Here is an 18,550-nt window from a genome sequence, read left to right on the forward strand (position 1 = left end):
GGACATTGTGAAGCAGGGAGTCTGTGCCCTGGGTAAAGCCCAGGACTCCCTAGGCTTGGGGAGCTGAACCTGAGGGAGTGAGGTCATGCCTGGTCAGTGTTACTATGTGGGCACCTCTCTGAGCAATTCATATTTGTTTTCTGTTTCTTTAATTTTTTTTTTTTAAGAACTTCCTCATTATTATCTACAACTCTAAAAGACCCAAGTTATGGAGTACAGAACAAGGAAAGTCCACCTAACTAGCCATGCATTCCTTATTAATGTGTAGCATGTCAGTCTCAGGGTATCCAAGAGGCCAAACTGAATGGCCTCAAGACCCTAAAGAAGAACAAAGAAGTAGCTGCAGTGTCTAGCAGTGTTTGCCTGTGTCTCGGATAGACCATTGTAACATGATGATGTCCCCCTCTGTCCTACTGATCATCACCATTGAGCGCATCCACGCCTTCTTTATGGAATTCCTCCCAGGAAAGCCCAATGCTTAGGTCTGCAGCTGTTCTGACCCCGTGGGAGGTTGGCTTTGGTGGTCCTGCATGACCATATACAAACCACCTTGCCATTTTTCCTTCCCTCTAACAGTGCACATGCTCGGCAGTTCAGTCTCCACCCTTTCAAATCCAAGACTACTCTCCAATAGTAAACTGCCCATGACCATCCAGCCCTGTGTCCTCAACACACCTGCAGTACCTCAGGTCAGATCAAGGTAGCCCATTTAAGAAAACAAGCTCATTTGGTATTTTAATTTATTGAAAAAAAAAAAACTGACATAAAAAGCATCAGTATAACTCATAGGTTTGGCATTTTGACAATCTGGCACAATTTGTCTACTGTGCCTTATTAAGGAGAGCAAACTAGGTGATGGGTGGGCCAAGGAGATAGGGTAACTGCCTGGATGAGTGGACTTAGGGAATAATGTAGAAACCTATTTCCCCTCTCAGTTGTGCAGAGCCAGTGAGCAGGTGGAAAGGCATTTTTAACTGAGCTCCACTGTATGGGTCTGCACAAAACTGAAGCTGTTTGTTGAGAACAGCTTCCTGCACATTCAGAGCTACTCATGGACCCCATGTCAGTTCATCAACTGTGTAATTTACAAAGATGATAAAACACTTCTCTAATGATAGAGAAAAATGCTAACCACTCCAAAACAATCCTCAAAAGAGCACAGAGATAAATCCAATGCTTCCGACTGACATCTGGCTGGTATAATTGAACTTGCCAACAGAACTTTCCATGGTGATAAATGTTCTTTATCTGTTCTGCCCAATATGGTAGCTTCTAGTCACATGTGTTTATTGAGCACTTAAAATGTGTGACTGGGGAACTGAATTTTTAATGTTGTTTAATTTTAATTAATTTTAATTTAAATAGCCAGGTGTGGCTAGTGGCTATCATATTGCAGAGTGCACAGGTAGCCTGGTTTAGCTAATGGCAGTAAAGTCTATGGTAATAGCTATAGAATTGAATATAAGTACTAAAGAATCACTCTCTTGCTAACCCCACATATATATATTTTGGGGATATTCTGTTATTTCTAATTTAAAAATGAGTATAATCAAACTTGATAAATTTTTCAAGTTTAATCTAGTGTTTTTCACATTGTGCTTGTACTTGGATAAGTGAAGAAGTCCATACCTGAAAACCATATTTTAAGCTGGTATAATTTCCAATGGAGATATAATGACACTGCCTTTTCCATACATGAGGCTAATAAAACACTATTGTGTCTTCTATTTAAGAAGACTTGATCATCAAAATAAAGAGAAAGAAAAGTTTTTAGGAAGTGTATGTGTTTATAGTATTTCAAAAATAGATACTTTGAGAGGAGGAAAAATTACTCCTCAGCACCTCCTTGTTACTTACTTAGTCATAATTACTTCTGGCAACATAAAAGTTAGTGCTAGTCCCCAGACCTCTGAAAATGTTTTATTCAATCAGTCTGTTGGGGAAAGTTGTATTTCCCTAGCAACAAAACAGCATCTATGCTTTTCTTTCCAGGGCAATTAGGCATGCACTGGACAAAATTTGTGTTATTTATACTATTATATATATTTATATTTTTCTGCAGAATGAAATCAGAGAAGGCGATGGCACCCCACTCCAGTACTCTTGCCTGGAAAATCCCATGGACAGAGGAGCCTGGTGGGCTGCAGTCTATGGGGTCGCTAAGAGTCGGACACAACTGAGCGACTTCACTTTCACTTTTCACTTTCATGCTTTGGAGAAGGAACTGGCAACCCACTCCAGTGTTCTTGCCTGGAGAATCCCAGGGACAGGGGAGGCTGGTGGGCTGCCGTCTGTGGGGTCACACAGAGTCGGACACGACTGAAGCGACTTAGCAGCAGAATTAAATAACAATTCACATTTATTGAGCACTTTCTAAGTGCCAGGCACTCTTCTTGTGACTTATATGTGTTAATTCCCTGTACTTTCATAAGAGGACTATAATATCAGTTACTATTATTACTCACATTTTATAGTTGGATAGACTGACAGAGAAGTTAGGTAAGTTTCCCAAGGTTATAATGCTAGTACAGAAGGAGGCCCCTAGCTTTGTGTTTCCATTCACACAAGTTAACCTATACAGTTCCTACTAACTGATTATAATTGCATTAAGTCATGAGAATGTAAAACTGAAGAAAACATTTTCCCCACACTCCTGTCTGTTAAGAGAGACATACGTAAACCAAAAGATAGGCTATATTGTAAAGAAGTGCTCAACTTGTTTAAGTTTTTGCAGTTACATCTCCACATGCATGCATTTTGTCTTTGGTTTTTTGCCCCATTCAGCAGTCTGTTTCCTTAGGATATCTCAATCAAATCTGTTGGCCAATAAGGTCTGAGGTAAATAAATGCCTGAAGAGAGCTGCTTGCATGTGGCTTGAAGTCTCTGGCATGAACATCACCTGGGAACAGGCTGCTGCTGCTGCTGCTAAATCGCTTCAGTCGTGTCTGACTCTCTGCGACCCCATAGATGGCAGCCCACCAGGTTCCCCCATCCCTGAGATTCTCCAGGCAAGAACACTGGAGTGGGTTGCCATTTCCTTCTCCAGTGCATGAAAGTGAAAAGTGAAAGTGAAGTCGCTCAGTCGTGTCTGACTCTTCGAGATCCCTTGGACTGTAGCCTACCAGGCTCCTCCATCCATGGGATTCTCCAGGCAAGAGTACTGGAGTGGGGTGCCATTCATTGCCTTCTCCGTGGGAACAGGCTAGGAAGTGCAAATTCCCAGAGGTACTGATTCAGAATGGGCTGTGGGGGTCACCTTTTGGATCTGGCTTCTTTTCCTTAGCAAAATGCTTTTAGGATTCATCCATGTTCTTGAGTGGAACAGTAGTCCATTTTTCCTTATTGAGTAAGCACTTAGGAGCTGGAATGCTTGATTGCATGGTTAACTTTTTAACAAGTTGTTTTCCAAAGTGGTGCTATTGCTCTGCATCTGCACCAGTGAGGAGTGAGATCTCCCGGTATATCATTGCCAACATTTGGTATTGTCCTTGTTTGTTTGTTTTGTCATTCTAATCAGTGTGTAGTGGTACCTCGTTGTGGGCTTAACTTTCATTTCCCTAAGGACAAATAGTGTCAACTTTGTCAAATAAACATCTTTTCATATACTTATTTGTGCCCCTTGTATTTTATTTGGTGAAGAGTTTGCTCAGATATTTTGCCCAATATACGAACTTGTGTATTTTATTTTCTTTTAAGATTTCTTTGTATATTTCAGACATGAGTCCTTTTTTATTTTTTTTTTGAGAAGTTAACATTACATTTTATTAATATTATTTTTAACCATTTATCATTTATTTATCATTATTATTTATTTTTTTTTTTACTTTACAATATTGTATTGGTTTTGCCATACATCAACATGAATCCACCATGGGTGTACACATGTTCCCCATCCTGAACCCCCCTCCCACCTCCCTCCCCATACCATCCCTCTGGAGCCTATTATACAGAGTGAAGTAAGCCAGAATGAGTCCTTTTTTAAAAGTGACTTTTAAAGTGTTTCTCCATTTGTGTCTTGTATTTTCATTTGTTTAACAATGTATTCCCCAGAACTAAGATTTTAATTTTAACAAAGTAGAGTTTCTCAGCTTTTTCTTGCGTAGGTCATCCCTTTGTTATTGTTATCAGATTTCAGATTTTCTTCTATGGTTTCTTCTGGAAGTTTGTCATTTAAAATTTACATTTCAGCCTGTGACTCGATTATATAAACTGTGAGGTATGTTTCAGGTCATCTATTTCCATGTGTCTGTCCCATGTTCCAGCCCCATTTACTGATGACCGTCCTTTGTTTGTTAAATTGCTTTAGCACCTTTATCAAAAAGTAGTTGACTATATTTGTGTGAGTCAACTTCTGATCCATCATTCTTCATCAACTCAGTGGATCATCTGGGTCTTCCCACTTTACTCTTGTTCAGATTCATTTGGGCTACTTTCTTTGGCTTTCCATATAAATTTTAGGTTTAGCTTGTAAGTATCTATGACAGTTTACTGAGATTTTATTTAAGACTGTGATGTATCTGTAGATCATTGGTAAAGAATTGATATCTTGAACATCTTAAAATTCTTCTGATCTATAAACATTGTGCATATCTTTATTTAGAATTAAATTTTTTTTCTTTATCATGTTTTGCAGTTTTCAGCAGACAAATCCTATTCTTGTTCTATTCAGTTGGTACCTAGATACTTGTGTGTGTGTGTGTTACTACTGGAAATGCTTTTATCATTTCAAATACCAGTTGTTCAGGCTGGCACTTACCTAATTAAAAACACAGATGACTTGTATATTTGCCATGTATAAAGATGAACTTGCTAAACTGACGTTAGTTCTAGTAGCTTTTTTGTAGACTCTTTTGAATTTTTATATACAATTATGCTTCCTGGCAATTAAAATCATTTTATTTCTTTTTTTGCTTGTTTGCTTTTTTTCCCTTCCTTATTTCATGGGCTGGGACTTCCAGAACAAGTTTGTCCCAGATTCTGAGAGGTGGAGACATACTGCTTCTTTTACCATTAACCCTGGTGTTACTTGTTACACATCATAGGACACAGCCTTCACAGTACACTGCTCTAAACCCAGGACACAGCTTCTAACTTGCTGTAAACAAGGGTGCATGCAGTACCAGTGCCAACCAGGGTCGTTACACTCTGTACATTAGCTAGTGAACATTAGCTAGCGAACAGCAAATTGCAGGTTCTACATGGGGCTACTGGTCCCTGCTTGGGCTTTTCAGAGGGCACCTTGATCTGAGCCCTATTCAAAGAGGAAAAGGACATCATCTAAGGGAACATCCTTGAGTGCCATGTAATCTTTTAACTGAACTGCCTATATCTCTTGCTGTGGGTGCTTCCCAAACTTGGTAAACTGCTGCTCTGATCTCAGTTGCCTCCGTAGCTCTAGGAACAGAGTGTTGGGCTGTCTATCAGTTTTATTTCTGTTAACTCCCGCTGCCAGCAAATCAGCCCACATTTGCATTCTCGACACTTGGATGGGGCCTTTACCAACTTGGGCCCCCTTAGGGGTCTTCACACTTCTAATCTTCGCTTGCCACCATCCCTGCAGTTCTCCCAAGCTAGCCACCACTGGGGTCACCCCATAGAGGCAGCACTCCACACGGGGGGCAAGGATAGCAGGCAGGGATCCAAAAGTGGTGGACAGGGCACGGCCTCTCTAACTCCACCAGTAAACACTTGGCATCTGGGCCCTGGATGTCTGGGTTAAACACTGACTGCCTCATGCCCAGTGGTCTCACCACTTGGGTCAACTGGCATGGGCATGCTATTTACTCACAGTGTCTGGGGGCTTTCCTGCTTTTGACCACATGGCAGCGTTAATCCATTCCATGAGGTCGTGTGTTTGGTTAGGCACTCTTTGCATGAGTCGCTTAGTGTTCTGCAATCTTTGTCTCAATGAGTAAGTGCCTATAGATGCCAACTATTCTATCTCATTACCAAACAAGTGATACTGTCCACTCCTGTGTCCCAAAGTTGCAAGAGCCCTGCTGTCAAGGGTTCCCCTTGCTTTTGCTGAAGTTGCATACCTGTCGACCAACTCTGCCTGAATATATGGTCAATATGTCATGAACTCAGTCACACTGGGGGCCCCTTGAGGATGCGCCCCTGGGTCATAGGCTGCTCTTGCTTCTCTTTCTGCTGTACAACAGGGCTCACTGCCAAGCGGAGACCTGCAGTCTCATAGTGTTCATCATCACCGTCACTTACCACCCCACTGTCAGAGATACTGGGTTCTTCAAAGCCAAGGGGTCCTTGCTCTAACGCCAGTATACGTTGCTCTGGTTCTTCCAAGTGTCTCTGCACATTGTTCACTGGCATGGCATTGCATAGGGCACCATCCATATTTGCTTCCAGGGCTTTCAGGAAGATCCACCCCATGGTCCAGTGGCAGTCCATGTTGCCTTGTTTGGCAAACAGGAACTCACGCCTCTAACACTTTTCCAATGCTATCTGGTGACCCGTTCACCACCTCCCAGTCTTCCACCAGAGGCCACGCCAAGAGGATCACAGCCACACGATACCACATGCTATGTAGTGGCCACTGGCTTCCTCCATCCAGTGGAGCCTCAGGCTTCCCTACCTGCTGGGTTTCCTGCTGCCTCTTCTTCTGTGAAGACTCAGGCCCCTCTACCTGCTGGGTATCCCTCTGACTATGCCAATTGTCTTGCTCATCCTGATCCTGACACCAATTGATTTTGCTGTTCACACTGTCCACACTGTTTGCTGAACCCAGGGTAGGCAAGGAGCAAGCTAAGAGGGTGGAAGAAGACTCAAGGAGCTGTAGGAACTGCAGATGTGGTTATTCTCTCCTGGCTGGTGCAGCAGCCATAGCAACAGACACCCTATATTCTCTCCTTTCCTGGCTGACCTAATGGACACTGCCGTGACCTAGCAGTAATGTTGACACTTTTTAGGTGGAGCTCATATATGTGTACAGCACAAAGTAGCCCATGACCAAACGAATACCTCGTGATGCACATATGCAGAGCTAGAAATGATCTCAGCAGTTACATAGTCATTACTCACAAAACGTGGGGTGAGAGAGCCTGAACACACCATCTTGGCTAATTTGCTCTTTCCCTACAACTCTGTTAAAGATTTTTATATTTAGATGGTGAGGGATTTTGGTTTCTAGTCTTTATCCTTATGATTTTTTGGTCTAGTTTGGGTGTTTCCAGGTGGCACAGGGGTAAAGAATCTGCCTGCCAATGCAGGAAATGCAGGAGACGTGGGTTCAATCTCTGGATTGGGAAAATCCCCTGGGGAAGGAAAAGCAACTCAACCCCAACTAAAGAATCAGCTTTTAGTTTTATTGATTTCCAGTATTTTCTTATTTTCTCCTTCCTTTCTGGAAGGAAATGGCAACCTGCTTCTTACCTGGAAAATTCCATAGACTGAGGAACCTGGTTGGCTACAGTCCATGGGATCACAGAGTCGGACATGACTAAGCAACTGAATATGCATGCACCCAGCCTTATAAAACTGGTTGGGAACTGTTTCTATTTTCTAGAAGAGACTGCATAGAAATTATATTATTTCTTTTTTGAATGTTTGGAAGAGTTTGCTCGTGAAATCATATGGACCTCGAGTTTTCCTTATTTTTATTTAGGGAAAGGAGCAATTTTAACTGAAAATTCTACTTTTAAAAATAGATATAGGACTATCCACATTATCTTTTTTAGCAATTTCTATTGAATTTTATTTTTAAGGAATTAGTCCATTTTGTCTAATTGTTGAATTTGTGGCCACAGTGTAGTTCATAACATTGCCTGCTTGTCTTTTTAAAGTATAAAAGGTCAGTTCTAATGTCCCTTTTTTTATTTCTGATATTGGAAGTCTGTGTTTGGTTTTTTTTTCTTTTTCTCTATTTTTCCTTTATCAACCTTGTAAAATCTTCTTAAAGAATCAGCTTTTAGTTTTATTGATTTCCAGTATTTTCTTATTTTCTTCTTTCATAATTTCTGCTCTCATATTTATAATTTGTTACTTCTGTTAAATTTATATTAATTTTGCTCTTTTCCCCAGTAGTTTCTCTAGGTGGAATTTTAGATAATTGATTTGAGAAATTTCTTATTTTCTATAATGATGAATCAATGCTATAAATTTCCTTCTAACCACTGATTTAAGTATAGCCCATTAAATTTGACATGTTGTATCTTCATTTTCCTTTACTCAATTAAAAAAAAAAATTCCCTTTCAATGTCCTCTTTGATCCTTGAATTATTTACAAGTGTGTTGTTTAAGTATTTGAAGGCTTTTGGTTGCTTTTTGCTTATTGATTTCTAGTTTAATTCTATTATGATCTGACATATACTATGAATGATTTTTGTTCTTTTGACTTCACCATGGTTTACTTTGTGTCCCAGAATCTGGTCTGTCTCAGTGAGTGATCTGTGTGCATTTGAGAAGACATTTTCCACTGTTGATGTGTGGAGTGCTCTGCAAATCGCAGTTAAATCTAGTTGATGATTGTTTTTGTATAACCTTAAAGGAGGGCCAGTCCCAAGTCCCCTCACTTGCCCTTTCCTTAGGGAGGTGACACCTACAGCCTTTTCTCTGTCCACTAGGGAGGAATATGCCTGTTCTGGTCCTTCTAGTGATCTATTTAGCTTCTTATCACCAAATCTTTCTTTTCTCCTCACCCAGCAGACAAAGTCCAGGCCCTTCCCACAGGTGATCTAGCTTCTTATCTCTGCCTCTGTCCATATTATTCACTCATTTTAGTCATCTCATCACTGAGCAAATATTTATTGAGTGACTGCTGCATGCCAGGCTGAGAATAATGTCATAAACAGAACAGAAACCCCTACCCTCAGAGAAGTTGTGTTTGTGGTTCTACTTCATCATCCTGAGTCTGTGAGGTACTCAGATAACACAGCTACAATTGGCCCATCCTTTAGTTAGGACATCAATATTATAGGGCACCTAGTCATGAATTTGAAGCATTCTTTCTAGGAAATGCAAATAGTGAAAGGCCAGAAGAGGGACATTTGCAGCTGCTTCCTCTGCACTGAGCCCTGGGGGAACTCAAGGGGCCTGCTGCCATCCTCCTGGAGATGAAGAGGCTGCTGGGCACCATTTGCACACTGTCTCTGCCCTGCCCCAGGTCATCAGCATCACGCCAGAAGGATCTTGTGCACAGATCTGGGGCCTGGCTTTATTTTTTTTAGAATATTTTCTATGATTTTTGGCATATATTTTACATGATTTGCCGCTAATTATCAATTTCATAAAGCAGTATGTGTTTAGACCTCAAATTCCTCTCAGTATAATCTGGCTGGTGCCAGGGAACTCTGCTCAACGTTATGTGGCAGCCTGGATGGGACAGGAGATCGGGGGAGAATGGATACATGCATATGTATGGCTGAGTCCCCTGAAACTATCACAACATTGTTAATTGGCTATACTCCAAAACAAAACAAAAAAATTTTTTAATTTGGCTGATGCCTGGTTAAGTAGCTTATTCAGTAGATGTGGACTGAGAATGATTTCTATATCCTATTTGTATAGTGCTTTGAAATTTTCAAAGTACTTTCACATGGATAATCCTACTTCACCTTAGTGGCAATTATGTGAGCTACTACTTGTTAATATCCTCATTGACACTTTGAGCAGCAGCCACAAAAGCAGGTCTCTTGAATTTGTTAAATTAGAACAGAGTCCTCATGGGTCTGTTAGGAACTGTTCCTTTGTTTGCTATAGTCTTGTGGGTCTTATGGACACAAGCTCCATTGGTTTTCAGAGCTACACATTTTGGAGTCTTGTCACTTTGGCAGAAGTCTTAAAAGTTGAGGTTCTAGATCCCAAACTCTTTGTTCCTCAGGGCGAAGTTGGGAGTTGTGATTTCGCTCCTGATGACATGCAACTGTGCAGAGCATGGGGTTCTGGAGAGACTGTGTCTCTGACTCTTTTGATACAGGTTTTTCTTCTTATTCACCTGATGTGTAGGAATCACTCAGCTAGTGCCTGGGTTTCTTTCCAAGAAAATTGTTCTGTATGGAGCTGTTGATTTGGTTGTCCAAAGGAGGAGTTCAAGAGTCTCCTAGTTTGCAATCTAGAACCAGGAATTAATTGAATGTCATGCTTACTTATGTAGCTCACTTGTGGTGGTCAATATATCAAATCTCGCTCTGGCTGTGCTTCAGCCAGGTTGTCGGTGTAATGATTTCTCTCTATGATTTACAGTCTCCTTCAAAAGTAGCCAAATGTCATCACTGTTGGGGAGGAAGAAAAGTTTCCTTACCTTTCTAGGTTGTTCTGGCTGGCTTAATAGTTAAATTGACATGAGACAGATTGACAGAAGAAAATTGAATGAAAGTTCAATAACACATGTCCATAAGAGAGACCCAGGAAAACTGAGTAGCTCCCCAATTGAGCAAAACCCTCACCTCACAAACCATCTTCAGCTAGAGATAAAGAAGGAGGTTGGGGTAGAGATCTGAGACATCAAAGAGGAAGAAAGCAGCTCACATAGAGATGGAAAAGCAAATATTTGGTAAATAAATATTTGTTGGCCCAGCAGAGACAACAGGACACACAGTGTACTCTGATCTCTAAGAGTTTCCCCACCACACATAGCCCATATTCTTTGCAGACATCTCTGGTGATCATTCTATTCTTCTAAGAGCCCTGTTATCTAAATTCTTTTCGGGCAGTTAGAGGGAAGGTCAAAATTTCTTCCTAAGTCCTTTGGGCCCTGGTTGTTTTTAGCTAAGAAAAATCTGAATGCCAGAGATATTTTGGAGTGTTACTCCCCTACCCTACCCACTGGACTGTGTTACTTCAGATCTTCTTGCCCCACTGCCTCCAGCTCCCTCCTGCACAGTCCCAGCCCTACAGTCTCAGAGGCAGAGACTTCACATAGGCACCTCATTCTATACCTTCACTGATTATTTCTACTGATGCTGAGGCATAAGATTCCATGGAACATGCTCTGAGGTCATGTCTGTGAAACTCAAGAACATCAAAGGACTCTCAGGATGACCCTCTGGCTGATGCCAGGTGAGGATCTGTTCACCTGCTCTTCCTTCCTGCCCTGTTTGGGTGGCCCTGAGATGTAGGCAGTCTGCAGACAGGCCCACAAGGTTGAATAGTCAGCTGCTACTCGCACCAGGCGCTCGGTTCTCTCTCCTTCCCTCCTTGAACTGTGTTCTTTAAATGGCAATCTGTGACTTTTGCCTCTGGTTTTGCCTTCCAGCTAAGATGTCATTCTTCCCCAGAAAATATCAACTTGTAAAAGTGAGACACCAAGGGCTAAACTAGAGAAGAAAGATTAAACAAAACATCCATTAAAAAAGCCCAGCATCTATGGTTTCTGCCTCTCTGTGTCTCACTGCTCTCTTTACACTGCCTCATTTTTAAATAGCCGTTGTAGGAAACATCTCAAGGAAACCAAGATCTAAATTGTACCTTACTAGAATGGGGCCCAAGTATTTTAATTTTTACCATTGACAGAGGAGCCTAGAAAGAAACATTTTTTAAAAATGCATTCAATTAAAGAGACTCAGGTAAGATGAGTAACTTTTAGAGATCTGCTATACAATATAGTGTCTGTAGTTGATAATACTGTGTTGATCATTTAAATGTTGCTACAACAAGGGTAAATCTCATGTTAATTGCACTTAGCACACTATTAAAAAAATTCAGGGAAGGAATATTTTGGAAATTACCTTGACTGTGGTGATGGTTCCACAAGTGTATACATACACCCAAACTAAACAAATTGTATTCATTGAATATGTGCAGTTTTTTGTATATCAATTATACCTCAGTAAAGCTATTAAAATAATGATAATAATAATAAGGGGAATTTGTATTGGGAGAGGGGATGCATGCAAAATTTGTGCAGTATCCACTCAATTTTTAAAACTGTAAACCTAAACTGCCCTAAAAAATAAAATCTAGTGATTTTTGTTTTCGAATGAACCAACTGTCCCAAGTAGATGTGAGTGAAAAGTTAAGTCAGAGGCTGACAGTCAAAAGGTAAGAAAGTATAGCCTGAACTAGAAATGAAGATGAGAGAATCTGGACTTCCAGGGATCAGTTCCAAAGACAGAGTGATGATAATGTGCAGTCAGAAAGGTGTCATGGCTGGGGGAGAAAGAACTGCAGGGCTGACTAGTAGAAAAATATATAAAAATAGCATAGAAAATGGAAAGAAAAGCTGCTTGCAAGCTGACTGCCTTTTCATCTCAGGAGAGAAGCTCATAGTCGAAATAGGAGAAAAGATGGAAAAACCAAAACAGTTCTTTACAGAGTCTTTCCATCTTAGAGGCACTTTTGAAATACAACTTCCTATTCAGAGCTCATCTTGTCAGACATCTGTCTTTTCATGATTTCCTTTGTCAACTGGTCCTGTGTGTGGCAAATGAGGGCTGGAAGATATCAGAGGCAAATGTAAGTCTGCTGTTTTTCTGCAGAGAAATACGTGTGCAGTGTTTTCCCTGTTGAGCATGAAATGTCAGTAGGATGGGGAGGGTGTTATAACTCTTAGCATGACCTCTGACGTTACAGACTGATTTCCAGCCTTTGGCCTATTTCAGTCATTGAATTTAACAAAATTATTTGGAGACTGACATGGATTAGCTAAAAAAAGATTCTACCAAATATAACACTGAAAGTTGAAAAGTGTTAGTCACTCAGTCATGTCCAACTCTTTGTGACCCCATGGACTGCAGCCTGCCAGGCTCCTCTGTCTGTGGAATTCTGTGGCAAGAATACTGGCGTGAGTATCCATTCCCATCTCCAGGGAATCTTCCTGACCCAGGGGTCGTACCCAGGTTTCCTACATTGCAGGCAGATTCTTTACCGTCTGAGCCACCAGGGAAATCCAAATAAAACACTACCGAATCTAATGAAAGGGGTAGGGGAAAGTGGAAACATAAGATATAGTGGCAGTTATGTGTTGAGCACTAATTATTTGACAGAACTCACTCTGCCAAGTGCATTTCATATCGACCCTGTAGGTAAACACTATTGTCAACCTTTCTCAAACATGAGGGAAGGGACTTTAAGAGACGAGCCACATGCTGACCATCCCGCGAGGGACAAGAGCAGAGATGAGGAAACAGCATCCCACAGTGCCCCGCATGGTGCTCAGGGATGGTACTGTTGCTCATGGAGGGGGGACACTCGCTGTGTCCTGTGGCTTACAGGTGCTGTGTCTGATCCACATAAAACCTTGTAAGGCAAGGGCTTATTTTTCACTAATGAGAAATCTGAGTCTCAGTAGCTGATAAGTTTATCCAAGGTGACACAGTTAACAAGTAGACAAGTCAAAATCTAAACACAAACCTACTGGACTCTAGAATGTAGGGCACCCTTATTTGTTTGTTCTGTTTTTATTTTTAATGTATTGAACACACATTTGTCTGCCTGATGCACAATGAAGCCAAACAAATCTAAATGTTGGAGTGTGGAGCACAGAAAGGTTTATTGCAGGGCCATGCAAGGAGATGCACGGCTCATGCCCACCCCCAAAATGCTGAACTCTCCAAAGGGTTCCAGCAAAGTGTTTTAAAAGGCAAGGTGAGGGAGGGGCATGGTTGGTTGTTGCAAACTTCTTAGTGCTGGAATCCTTTGTTTTTGCAGCTGTCCACATAGGTCAGGTCACAATGATCCTGTAAACCCACAACAAGACAAATGCTTCTGCAATTTGTATTTCTATACGAATGAACTATTAAATATCAGGACCCTGAGAATAGGTTATTCTGTATACTTTAGGCTATAGGCAGCATACTTTTACAAAAGGTGCAGAGTTAGTATGATTAAGCACAAGCAAGAGAGCACAGCGTTAAAGCTAAAGAAGTAGATTCAAAATGGAGCTGGATTTGTTCTTCCCTATTACACTAATAATACAACCTAGATAGCATATTCAAAAGCAGAGACATTACTTTGCCAACAAAGGTTCGTCTAGTCAAGGCTATGGTTTTTCCTGTGGTCATGTATGGATGTGAGAGTTGGACTGTGAAGAAGGCTGAGTGCCGAAGAATTGATGCTTTTGAAGTCTGGTGTTGGAGAAGACTCTTGAGAGTCGCTTGGACTGCAAGGAGATCCAACCAGTCCATTCTGAAGGAGATCAGCCCTGGGATTTCTTTGGAAGGAATGATGCTAAAGTGGAAACTCCAGTACTTTGGCCACCTCATGCAAAGAGTTGACTCATTGGAAAAGACTCTGATGCTGGGAGGGATTGGGGGCAGGAGGAGAAGGGGACGACAGAGGATGAGATGGCTGGATGGCATCACTGACTCGATGGACGTGAGTCTGAGTGAACTCAGGGAGTTGGTGATGGACAGGGAGGCCTGGCGTGCTGCAATTCATGGGGTCCCAAAGAGTCGAACACGACTGAGCGACTGATCTGATCTGATCTGATTACACTAATATCATTATGGGTATGTAGCTTTCAATACATCACTGGTTGTTGAAGTTGAAAATGTATTTGGGCTCTTTTCTGTCTGCTCTTAGACAAGTAGGCATATAACGTTAGTGCTCTGTCTAGAGTTAGCCAAACGAACAAACAAAGGTCATTTAAACAGTTAAGCACAGTGAATCTAGCATTGCTTGTCAGTTTGTCTCCCAGAGGACTTCCTACAAGGTAGATTCAATCAGTGGTGTAACCATGTATTTTTCAGTGTGTGAGTGCATGGGAAAACAAGTTTCTGCAGGAGAGAATTGGGAAATCAGTAGAGAAACTGATTTCCTGGACTGGGATCCTAGGAAAAAATAGCTTCAGGAAGCCAAGAATGGCTGGTGAGTCGATGTCCAGTTACACCACACCTACCAGCTAAGGTTCTCTGTATTGTCAGTGGATTAGAGCTGCAGGGTCATGATTTGTGTTTGTCTGTCCTGGAAAGAATGTCAGATATAATTTAACTTACCTCCCTCATTTCTCAGATGAGAACATTGAGATGCTGAAAGGTTAAATGTCTAGCTAAGTTCACATGTTTTGAGTGGGGGAAAAATGAAATAGAATTTCTCTGTTAAAGGGGAGAAAAAAACTGACTATATGAGATCCATTTCTTTTACTTTAACCTTTGTATTATACTGTTTCTGCTACAAGTTAATCACTAGCGACTGAACTGAACTGAACTGAATCACTAAAAGAATGTTGCTGATAGCCTGAAATATACAGGATAGCCCATTCTCAAAGCTCTGACCTTTAAATGTATGATACTTTTCCATTTATAAAGAGATTAAAAAGTTGCAGAACAGAGAATAGCATTTCTCTTGGTGAAGGTTTACAGGAACATCATAACCTGACCTAGTGGACAGCTGTAAAAAGAATTCCTACATCAAGAAGTCTGCAACAACTAACCACATCCCTCCATCACCTTGCCTTTAAAAATGCTTTATTGAAACCCTTTGGGGAGTTTGGGGTTTGGAGCAGGGGCTTGAATCACCTTTCTCCTTGCATGGCCCTACAATACACCTTCCTTTGTTTCAATCTGTGATGCTTCAGTTTGTCTGGCTTCACACTGCATCTGGCACAGGAACGTGCATTTGGTAACACCTGTTTCCCAATATTTTATCAGTATTTCAGCCAGTTTTTCAGCCTGGAGTCCAGGGGCTGCCAACTCTGGCGGTTTTGCAGACTCAGTGGGCTGCTGCCCTGAGTCGGTGGTGATGAACGCAGGAGGTGCATGGAACAGTGTGGGTCTGAAAGTGTCTACTTCCTGCCCAGAACCTTTCCCTCCCGCTAGGTAGAGGGCTCTTCCTCTACTCATCCTCAGGGTATGCCCCACACTCACTTTGATGCAACTGACACGGATGCAACTCAATCCCTGTCAATATCACCCATCTTCTAACACAAAATCTGAGACAGAATCTTGGAAACTAACATTCAGGGAGCATGTCTTATATTCAAGACAATAGCCTAGTACTTTTCAGACCTACATCGTCTTATTTAGTCCCTCTGATGACATTGTATGCGATAGTGATTATCTCTGAACTGTGGTGGAGGAAACAGGTTCACAGAAGTCCAGTGATGGTTCTTCCCTGTCAGAAAGTGAATGGGTGGAGGTTTGTGTGCCTCCAAAGCCCAGACATCTTAAGTATTTAGTTACAGTGATAGCCTCCTGATGAAACAGCCCAACAAGCAAGTACAGCTCCTTTCCCCAAGTTTGTGATTTACAGCCAAGGTAGTTGAAGATTTTTCTTTTCTGTTTTTAATTAGAGGACTAATATTAGAGAATAAAACTGCAAAATGGAAACCCAAGCTGGTAAGTCCATGGAAAATTGATACTTAGGCTGTATCTGTATATCTACTGTCAACATTCAGAGAACCTAGATTAACAGAGCAAACAGAGTGGTGATTACCCAGGTAACAAAATCTCCATTATGCCTTGCTTGAGGAGAAAATGAAAAGCTCCAGCATCTGTCAGGTTCAACCAGAGTTCATTCATACTCTCTCTTTTTTTTTCTCTCTCTTAATATTGGAGGTACAGGATGAATGCAAATCACCTAGTGTCAGGGTGCCCAGTGGCTCAGAGCTCCCACTAGGGTCCAGGAAACAACTTAGGAGTGACTCAGCAGCATCCAAATGGCATCTTGGGGTCAAATCAGAGTTATTCCCATGAAAAAGCAAAGCATTGCCAGAAATCTTAACATTTCACTAACCCAAATTTCTCTCCCAATTTCAGACTCACATATAAAGGAACTCATTAACATTGGAGTTGGCTTCAATAACCGAAGTCATCTGACCATTTTCAATGGTCCTTTTTGTCTAACCTATGAAGAAATAATCTCCATAAAAGTTAAGTTTTTCTTATCTTCTTGGCCAGAACAGTGACTCAAATCCTCCCACATGAAAAGATAGCAGCTCTATCTCAGTGTTTGTTGAAGCCTTTCCCTACCCCACCCTAATGGCCTTTCACCCTGCTGTCTTGCTTTGATAATATCCTGCCATACTTGTCTTTTTCTAAAATTAAAATACATTAGATCTATATATATATAATATTGTGTAAGTTTACAGTGTACATGTTGATTTGATACATGTGTATATTATAATATGATTGCCATTGTGATAATTAACACCTCTATCATGTCTCATAATTATCATTTTTTTTAGTGGTTGAAATACTTTAAGTTCTACTCTTTTAGCTAGTTTGATGATTATAACACTATATTGTTGTCTATACTTGCTATGCTGTGTATTAAATCTCTATGACTTATTTACTATCTGATGCAAATTTGTACCCTTAAACAACATCTGCCCTATCCCTCCACTCCCTATTCCCTGGTGACCACCATCTTATTATTTTTATGAGTTTGGCTTTTTTTAGAGAGCACACATTGGTGGCATCATACAATATTTGTCTTTCTCTGATTCATCTCACTTGGCACAATGCTCTCAAGGTCCATCCACTTTGGTACAAATGGCAGGATATCCTTCTTTCTTATGACTGAGTAATATTTCACTTGATCAACAGGCACATGAAAAGAAACTCAAACTTATGAATCACCAGGGAAATGCAAATCAAAACAACAATGAAATATCACCTCACACCTGTTAGGATGGCCATTATCAAAAAGATGTATTGGCAGATAAGTTATCAGAGAGGATAAGAAATCCTTGTGCACAATTGGTGGAAATGTAAACTGGTACATGCACTATCAAAAACAATATGGAAGTGCTTCAAAAAAGTTAAAAATAGATCTGTCATATCACCATGCTTTTTAAAGGCATGTAGACACATGATGGCAAGCCTAGACAGAGTATGAAGAAGCAGAGACAGTACTTTCCCAACAAAGGTCTATATAGTCAAAGCTATGGTTTTTCCAGTAGTCATGTATGGATGTGAGAGTTGGACCATAAAGAAGGCTGAGCACTGAAGAATTGATGCTTTTGAACTGTGGTGTTGGAGTAGACTCTTGAGAGTCCCTTGAACTGCAAGGAGCTCAAACCAGCTAATCCTAAAAGAAATCAGTGCTGAATATCCATTGGAGCGACTGATTCTGAGGCTGAAGCTCCAATACTTTGCCCACCTGATGCAAAGAGCTGACTTATTGGAAAAGACTCTGATGCTGGAAAAAATGAGGGCAAGAGAAGGGAATGACAGAGGATGAAATGGTTGGATGGCATCACTGACTCAGTGGACATGAGTATGAGCAGTCTTTGGGAGATGGTGAAGGACAAAGAAGCCTTTCATTCTGAAGTTCATGGGGTCACAGAAAGTTGGACACAACTGAGCAACTGAACAACAACAGTAGACACATCAGTTCAGTTCAGTTCAGTCGCTCAATCGTGTCCGACTCTTTGCAACCCCATGAATCTCAGCACACCAGGCCTCCCTGTCCATCATCAACTACTGGAGTTCACTCAGACTCACGTCCATCAAGTTGGTGATGCCATCCAGCCATCTCATCCTCTGTCGTCCCCTTCTCCTCCTGCCCCTAATCCCTCCCAGCATCAGAGTCTTTTCCAATGAGTCAACTCTTCACATGAGGTGGCCAAAGTACTGGAGTTTCAGCTTCAGCGTCATTCCTTCCAAAGAACACCCAGGGCTGATCTCTAGAATGGACTGGTTGGATCTCCTTGCA

This window comes from Bos indicus, chromosome 21, assembly GCF_029378745.1.
Source record: "Bos indicus isolate NIAB-ARS_2022 breed Sahiwal x Tharparkar chromosome 21, NIAB-ARS_B.indTharparkar_mat_pri_1.0, whole genome shotgun sequence".
Lineage (NCBI taxonomy): Eukaryota > Metazoa > Chordata > Mammalia > Artiodactyla > Bovidae > Bos > Bos indicus.